Raw genomic sequence first — 9,203 nt, forward strand, 5'->3', positions numbered from 1 at the left:
ACGAGCTCGGAGGTAGAGACATTAAAATTATATCCACCGAATCGTGCCTTTAAACTCCTGTCATCATCTCGTGATTCTTGTCTGTTCCGATCATTCCTGAACTTTGAAGAAGAGCCAGAATCCCGGTTCCTTGATTTTTGATCATATTGCTAGCTATCTTGTTTTGACCGTGGGTCCTTTCCTGCGGGTCCCATATATGGATCGTACCTGTTTTTACCTGATCTTTTTTCGGTTTCTGACCTTCGAGTACCGCCCCTTTCTTCATGATGGAGCTTAGGTACGGTATCTTCTTCGATTCACAGCTTCGTGCTATACCTGTTGTAAACATCATTCCATGTGGTTGCAGGAAATTCTCGAAGACTTTCTTTGAGTCGTCTCGTGGCTTCAGAACTTTTGTCATTTAAATTACTTGCAAAAGCTATAGCAGCCCAATTGTCAGGCACACGAGGTAGAGTCATTCTTTCACGCTGGAATCTATCAACGAAGTTTCTAAGCAACTCTGAATCCCCTTGTTTGATTTTGAAAATATCTTCCATCCTTTTCTCAACCTTTTGTGCTCCCGAATGTGCTTTAATAAAAGAATCTGCAAGCTCAACAAAAGAATTAATAGAATTTTCAGATAAAAGAGAATACCAGGTTAATGCACCCTTGGTGAGTGTTTCTCCAAATTTCTTGACCAATACTGATTCAATTTCTTGTTTGGTCAAGTCATTGCCTTTTACGCCGGTTGTAAATGCAGTCACGTGGTCACGTGGGTCTGTAGTACCATCATATTTCGGGATGTCAGGCATTTTGAACTTTTTTCGGAATTGGAAGGGGAGCAACACTAGGCTTCCATGGTTGTTGTGAGTATTTGTCCATGTCTACTCCTTTTATTACAGGTGGAACTCCAGGGATTTGTTCAATACGCTCATTTTGTTCCTTAAGCTGTTTCTGCAAGGTTAGTACTAAATTTTGCAAATACGAATTATTTAAATTACCTGGTTCCCCTTCTTGTGGTTCACTGGGGGTTGCTCCGTTTCCAGAATTATCAAGACCAGAACGGGGGTTCTCCAATGTATTATTATTAGGAGTTGGTGTAGGTGGCACAACAGGCAACCGACTAACAAGTGCCTGAAGAGCTTTGCCGACCTGTGCATCAATTAGCTTTTGCAAAGCTTCAGTTGTAACTCCTTCAAAATGTTCAGATTGCTCTTGTTGATCAGCACGGGATTCAGTAACAGGAGTGCCTTCACGAGATTGACGTGGTGAATTTAGAGAGAGGGAACCACGTTATCTTGATTTTGATGTATTTGATTCTCATGGTTTCCCAATGTGTTATTACTATTGTTGTCGGCGTTGTTGTTTGACATGGTGACGCCAATAGATAAGATATAGCTTAAAAGGAAAGATTATCAGATTCCCGGTAACGGAACCAATTTGTTTAACCAAAAATCTGAGTCTTTGGTCAAAGCTAAAAAGAAATTCGGGTTACTGATAATCAGGAGACAAAAATAAAATATTTTTGAGAACGATGGTAAAGAAGCAAATAGATGTGTATTTCAATAAATTCTCAATAGTATTCCGTGTCCTTACAAATGATGATACTTCTTCCTTTTATAGATAATTTTAGGTAAAGGAATGAAGCCTCAGCTTTAATGATATAATCATGAGTAATAAATGATATTAAATAAGCCGTTATACAATCATTCCTATTAAATACCAATTTCGTAACGTATCAAGTATTTAATAATGAATTTGGACTCCTTTCTGTCATCAGATCTTTGCTTTCAATGCCTTCTATCCGTTGTCTGTAAATAATTTAAATTGGTACGAGACTCGTATCTATACGTCGTCTCGTGCCTATTTAAATTCTTCTTCCCGTGGCTGTTTCCATCCGTGCCTCTTAGTCAATTGCTGCGCTTTGACCATTTAACTAATCCACGTGTCATGCCACATCATCTTTTAATATAAACTCAGTTTTTTCCCAATACAGTATTATTTTCTCACATATTAGAATTAAATCAATAATTATATAGAATGGCATGCCACGTCAATTCAGATAGCTCAAAATATTTTGAATATCGATAAGCTAAAAATCATTGCTCAAAGTGACGATTTTCAAATCATGTTAAACTAAATTAAAACGTTTTGTGCTATTGAAAAGGAGGTGCTAGTCCATTTACGATGTTGTTTTGGGTAGAAATGGCTAAAGAGTAAACCTTCTAGAAGTACGAAACTTTCTTCCCAAATTAATCCAAAGTTCAAACTTGGCACATCCTCAACTCTGAGACTGAGAGCATCTCGTGGCTACAACATAAATAAGAGTGGAGGAGAGTTCAGATAAGCTTAGTTTTTAGAGCGGTGGATATAGAAAAAGACATATAATATAATGTAGACAAGAGGATAATATTGAAGAAAATTCCTGCACAAATAATGGAACAAGATTAGTCGCAAGAATTTTTTTTAACAAGCGACATGCATAGTGTCAACTGTGGAGGAATCGAGTAAAAATGGAGGAATTAGTTAATGGCCGCTTAGGGCTTCTAGGTCTTTCTCATCAGTTAGTAACAGAGAGAGAACACGAGAAAAATGACTGAATAGTGCACGGCAGCCTAATACAGCTGGGCCCTTATGTATTTATATCAACCCGGTAACCCGATCTAGAGGTCTTACAAATTGAGTACACATTACATACAATGTCTGCAAAAGAAATTGGCCAAGTGTTACAAAGAGTAGCTACTGATTACTATGTACATAATAAATAACTGGGCCTAGACTCATGTTTTCTGCTTTGGACCTGAGGCTGTGTATTCCGAAAGCCCAACGCATAGAGGGCAGTTCAATGCACAAAACATCTCGTATTCACGCAGGATCCGAGGAAGAATTATAACTTAAGGGGTGTGATGTAGACAACCTACCCTAATACAAATATTAGTGGCCGCTTCTACTGCTCGAACCCCTGACCTATAGATTACATAAAAATAACTTTATCGTTACTCCAAAGTTCCCTTCACGAGTAACACGCATCTACTATTTTTATTCGTGTGATATTAGTATTTAATGGAATGAGCTTTCTAATTTTGGTTCATTGAATGGTAAAAAAGAAAGGAGTTTAACTCAAATACATCAGCAGCACATGCACATAAAAAATAGCATGAAGCAAGCATTGAAATAAAAAAGAATTATGGCTTATCAATTGGAAAATATAAGAAGTAAAAGAAACATGTGAAAGGGATTGATATCATGGTCGTAGCCTCTCGACCAAGTAATCTAGAAGCTTGAATTTTATACACAAATTAAGACCTCATTTATGATATCTCGAGTGCATGCACATTTTCATGTGTGTTGACGTATATGAATGAAACTGAAGAGCATCTAATTAATTGAGATATGATTTATACACTCTAGAAGAGAAGACTTTATTAACTCTCTTTACTCCAATATTATATACTCATTCTAGAAGTGAAGAATTATATACGACTATACGTTGAAGGATCTTGTGCTATTTTGTTAATTAGTAATACTTGGTACTGATCTGCGAGCTCTCTTTTTGATATTTTTACGTTATATACGGTGCGGTTGAAGGAATATTGTTTTTTTTTCGTCCTTTTCTTTTCATTTTATTAGGCTGCGTAAGTCAAGGGTCGAGACTCTTGTTGCTTGAGCAAATAGTAAAGTCAACATATGATGATAATATGGGCATATTTTTTGCTTGGGATTTAGTAGAAGGCAAAGTAAATGTGAAAATCAATTATACTTTTATACGCAGTACTCGCTCTTGCTCCGTTCACTTTCACTTGTTCATATAGTAAAAATACATCTTTTATTTTTACTTGTCCACTATATTAAATCAAGATAAAGACAATCTTCTTTTTCCCGTTTTACCCTTATCACTAAATACTCATTTTCCAACAATAACAACAACAACGACGACCCAGTAAAGTCCCACTAAGTGGGGTCTGGGGAGGGTAGTGTGTACGCAGACCTTACCCCTACCCCGATAAGGCAGAGAAGCTGTTTCCGATAGACCCTCGGCTCAGGAAGATGAAAATAAAACAAGAAAACAAGAAAAGACAATTCATCGGTAACGTCAACATAACCATAGAAATAATGACATCATCCTAAAAACCATAAAATAGATGACATGCAATAACCATAACCCACAACTAAGGTCTAGAGCTATGGAAAACAGTAAGGTTAGTGTGAACTCTACATTAACCACAAGCCTGTCTAGGACCAACCTACTCAAACTCGCTTCACCCCCGGAATGGAGGAGGAGAAGCTCGACTACCACCCTATCCTACAACCCTAATGCTCGACCTCCAAACCTTCCTATCAAGGGCCATGTCCTCGGAAATCTGCAATCGTGCCAGGTCATTTATTATGATAAAATACACACTTCATTTTTTTTTTAAAGAAAGTGCAAAGTCAAAAATGAACAACTAAAAATTAACTCGAAGTGCATTAAAATTCTACTGCATAACTGTCGTAACAAATAAAGTGTTTTTTCCTATATAAATTAATTCGCTAATCTTTCTCATTTTACGTTTTTTAAAGAGCAACGTAGTGTGTCATACTACTATTTAAAATGGTGATAAACACACCAGCTATCATAAATTTTCAAGATTTTCTAGAAAGGATGCCCAAAAGGTCCTCCATTGACTTTTTACTTTATTTCTATTTCAAGGCACATTTCCTCCTCCTCTACATGTATCACTTCGAGCACACCCTCTAAATCTAGCATTTACACCTATTTCCTTCTAACTATTTTGATAGTCTAATTTTAAGCATTTGTGTTTTGTAAATCTTCTAATTAAATTAATGAATTATATATAGCTCCTCTGCGTCGCAACTAGGGGCGGATCCAATAATTTAGTTATATAACTTTTCTTCTAGACCGGGATTTTTTGTATAAAATTCACTAAAATTATTGAAAAAATTGAGCTATGAACCCATAACTCAAACAATGTGACGAAGTCAATGGTTGAAATCGAAAATTTGAAACTATAGAATTAAAATTATGGATCGGCCTTTGGTCACATCTAGCTCACGCATATCCCTTACCTTGATAAAAGTGCAAGGGAAATGAAAAGAGAGCTGCTTTTATTTATCAAACTATGTTTGGGGTTTTAAAAATTTCAGCATTTTGATTTCCTTCGTATCTATACTTGTTGTCACTGAATGTTTTAATATTAAGGAGGGGAAAGAAAGAAAATCTTAAATTTAAAGTATAGAATGGCTAAAATGAGGTTTTTCCAGAAGGTTTCATTTCATTCATCTGATTAATGAGATACATATAACAAAGACATGATAATTTCTCCTATTGACTAACCCAGGGACAGTCTCTCAAGCCTAGAAGTAAACGTCAAGTCACTAATCTTATCCTAATACTAATATAACTCAGGTTGTTAATTCTATGCCTTAATATTGGTACTATATATAATGTTTGTGATTTATACAACCACTTCGTCTGATGTAATGATATACGAAAATGAATATTATTGTTATTAGAGGATTGATAAAGCTAGTTTGCACAATACAAAAGGAAATTTAATGATCACAAATCAATTATCACGAGACTATTCCTAAGATTCTGGCGAAGGGTCTGTCGGAAACAACATCTCTTTCCTTCGGGGTGGGGTAATAAAGTTTGCATACACACTATCCTCCACATACCCCACTTGTGAAATTTTACTGGGTTGTTATTATTGTTGTATTCCTAAAATTCTATTGTACGAAAGAAAGTTCTGTAATGCGTAAATTCAGGCTCAAGATCTATCGTACAAATCACAAGGACCATTATTCTGAGTCCACTACTCAGATGGTCACTCAACTATCCGAAATTATCTGTTAAAGCCATATTTCTTTCGTCTGTAACAACATCAGTCACTTAACTATGCATATAGCACTCAGAAGGTCACCAACTAAATTTCTCAAACTTTTGATCGCCAAATACTTATTTACCCTCTAAATTATCAACTTTTATCTTCTTTTAATTATTTTAACTTTTTAATATTATATTTTTTTCTCTTTTTAATTTATATTATGGACTTGACTTAGAATAAATAAATTTTATTTAATAGTATATAAGCATATATAATGTTGGATTGATAAAATATTTAGCATAGTGGAAAGTTAACTAGAACAATTTATTTGTAATAATAATTTTGATGTTAACAACAGAAACTCAAAAGTTTATTTGCACAATTGAGAATTAAAGAAAATGAAAGTTTTAAAATATATGTTTCATCCACGTACTATAGAAAATAATTATTTAAAATAAAGGTACTTTTATAATATACAGTATATATTCTTAAAAATTATGCCCAATTATGTTATTATTCCGACATTAGAAATCTGGTTGAGTTACCTTGTGAGTGCTATATGCATAATTAAGTGACTTTTCTGTTACAAACAAAAAAAAGATGACTTTACAAGATAATTTTGAATATATGAGTGACCATTTAAGTAATGGACTCTTATTTATAACTTGACAGAGTTGAAGTGTTTAAATGGGAAAGTTCTAAATTTATCTACCAGATTAACAAACAGGTACCATTTTTGCCGTTAAGCAATGGACTCCATTGTCCTACAACTTAGTTTTTGTCACTTTTTTATGTCATTAGTCCTTGTTCAAAGTCTTCGTCATCCACTGCTGCGGCTGTAAACAGGTACGGACTACGGAGTCAAGGTCAACGATCCAGAAGAAACTCAAATCTTAGTTTATACAACATCAAATAAATCTCTAGGTCTCTTTCTACTCTTTAGTTTAAGAAATAATACTTGGAAAACGTATGAATAATCTATTTTCAAATGTAAGCAATCAAATATAGGTACCAAATGTATACACTCTACAATGTCGTCTTATCCCTAACAGATCTTCGTCCCAACACCCTAGGAACCACTCGAGGTTTTGATAGCTTCCCCCACATAATTGAAGGTCAAATGCGTTAAATAAGGAAATACACTCTGATAAAATCATAATTTGTGAATAACATAGGTACTAAAAGTGCAAAAAGCCCTTGTGAAGAATCGAAGTGGACTCTAAGATATTGAGAAAACATTCAATTGAAATAGAATGTCATTTCATTCGAAAAAAGATTCAGCTGGGACAAAGGTTGCCAAACCGGGCCGGGTCGGGTCAAGCCCGCCACAAATAAGTAACACTAATGTTGTAGCCTTGCTTACTACTACACTAAATCCTGCATTTAGTAACATTTTTCATGTTAGATGTATTTGTCATATTTACCATTTAATTGTGGGTGATGGTATGTGAATTTTAAATGTTGAAATTCAAAAGGTTAAAATAGCTCTTAACTGGCTTTTTTATTCAAACCGTAGAAGTAGAATTAGAGAATATTTTAAAAGATGCGATGAATTTTGCCTAAGAGAAAGAAAAGTTCCTAAAGCTTGTCCAACTAGATGAAATTACATGTATGAAAGTGTAGTTATTGCATATGAATATTGTCATGACCCATATTTAAGTTAGGGTATGTTGGTCTTTTAACATAACAAAAAAAACTAATACAAGAAAAGAAAACAAAAAGAAAGAAAGAAAACCTAATCAATTTAAAATAAGGGCAAAAGCCCACGTGAACCAAAAGAAAGAAAAGGGAATTGGGGGAAAGGGAAAGCAGCGCTGCTGCTGCAGCAAACGCAAAAAAAAAAAAATGCAGAGAAGGGAAAAAGGAAGAAGAAGAAGAAAGAGATTGGAACCAAACTTTGGAAAATAGGTAATATAATATTCTTATATTTTGTTTTAATGAGAGTATATAAATTAAATAATTCGAGTTATATAGTAAGATTGACTAATATAATTAGAAACAAGAAAAAATTAAGTAATACTTCCCTTAACTCATAGCACTTTGTGGAAGAATCATGGGTACATGTAGAATACTTTGTAATGAAGATTTATTTTTTTTAAAACAAATCAAATTCCTTATATCTTTGTATGTAGTAATATGAATTAAATATGAGGATATACATAGAAACAAAAGCAATTTGTTGAAGGCATTCTTTTTAATTCAAAGGATAAACTTTCTTACTTCACTTGCTTAAGATTATCTTCTAGGTGTATATAATTTTGTTAGGTAAGAAAGAAAGTATTGTCGATAGTGATCCTATATGATTTAGATATATACACATAATTAGCATAATTTGGGTAAAAGAAAATTAAAAAATAAATAAATATACGAGTAAGTTGGAATTGATAGATTATAGACTAGTTAAATTACTCATAACATGGATAAATATAATTCAGCAAATTGATGGTATAATATAAAACGCTGAGGATTCGGAAGCTAAATTTAGCTATGAATTAGCTTAAACAAAGAGATTAACACAAGATCGATATTGATGTGACTATAGATTGATTGAAGAAATCCGTATAGATCGCTCGAGGCGACGAGTATGGTAATTCGACACGAGTACTGTGAGTAGTAATCTTACCACAATTTGTGTTTTCATAACCTGCATGGTTTATATATGATTTTGAAAATAAATGTATTACCGATGCTTTGAAATTGCATGTGGGACAAGTCCTTTTACTTGATATGGTACCGAACAATTTACTTGAGATGTTTACCGATTAATCTAAATGTTTTCACCATTACTAGATATGTTTTACTGTTACTTGAGATGTTACAGTTATTTGAAGTATTCTCACTATTACTAGACATGTTTTACTATTACTAGAGATATGATTACAATTAGCGAAATTGGATTACATGATTTGATAAAAAATTTAAAATGCCCTGTACTGTTTTGAAAATGCTTCCATGTGAAGATTTATTGTTTACTAAGAAAAGTATGAATGAGAGGAGACTTTAAAGGATCCCGTAGCTAACGGCGGGTTCGTTAGACCTGGTGCACCTTATATTTACTGATTACCGAGTACAGTTAGAGCCTTCGCTAGTGGGAATGTAGAACTATCATACAGTTACAGTTTTCCCTCGAGTAGGGACCTACAGTTATATTTAACTCCTCTTACGAAGGGGTCCACACAGTGATACAGATTACATGATCCATTTCTGGAAACCTCCCAAATATAAAGATTTGCGTACTTACCGAGTTTATTACTGAATTGTTAAATTGATTTTGTTACATGAAACAAATGATGAGACTGATTATTATTATTACCGTTTTATAAGGTATTTTATTTTGTAATTCTTATACAAGCATGTTTTCTGACTTGTCCCCTATTAAAAACGGCTGTGATGAAA

This window comes from Nicotiana tabacum, chromosome 16 (assembly GCF_000715075.1).
Source record: "Nicotiana tabacum cultivar K326 chromosome 16, ASM71507v2, whole genome shotgun sequence".
In the NCBI taxonomy this organism is placed as follows: Eukaryota; Viridiplantae; Streptophyta; class Magnoliopsida; order Solanales; family Solanaceae; genus Nicotiana; species Nicotiana tabacum.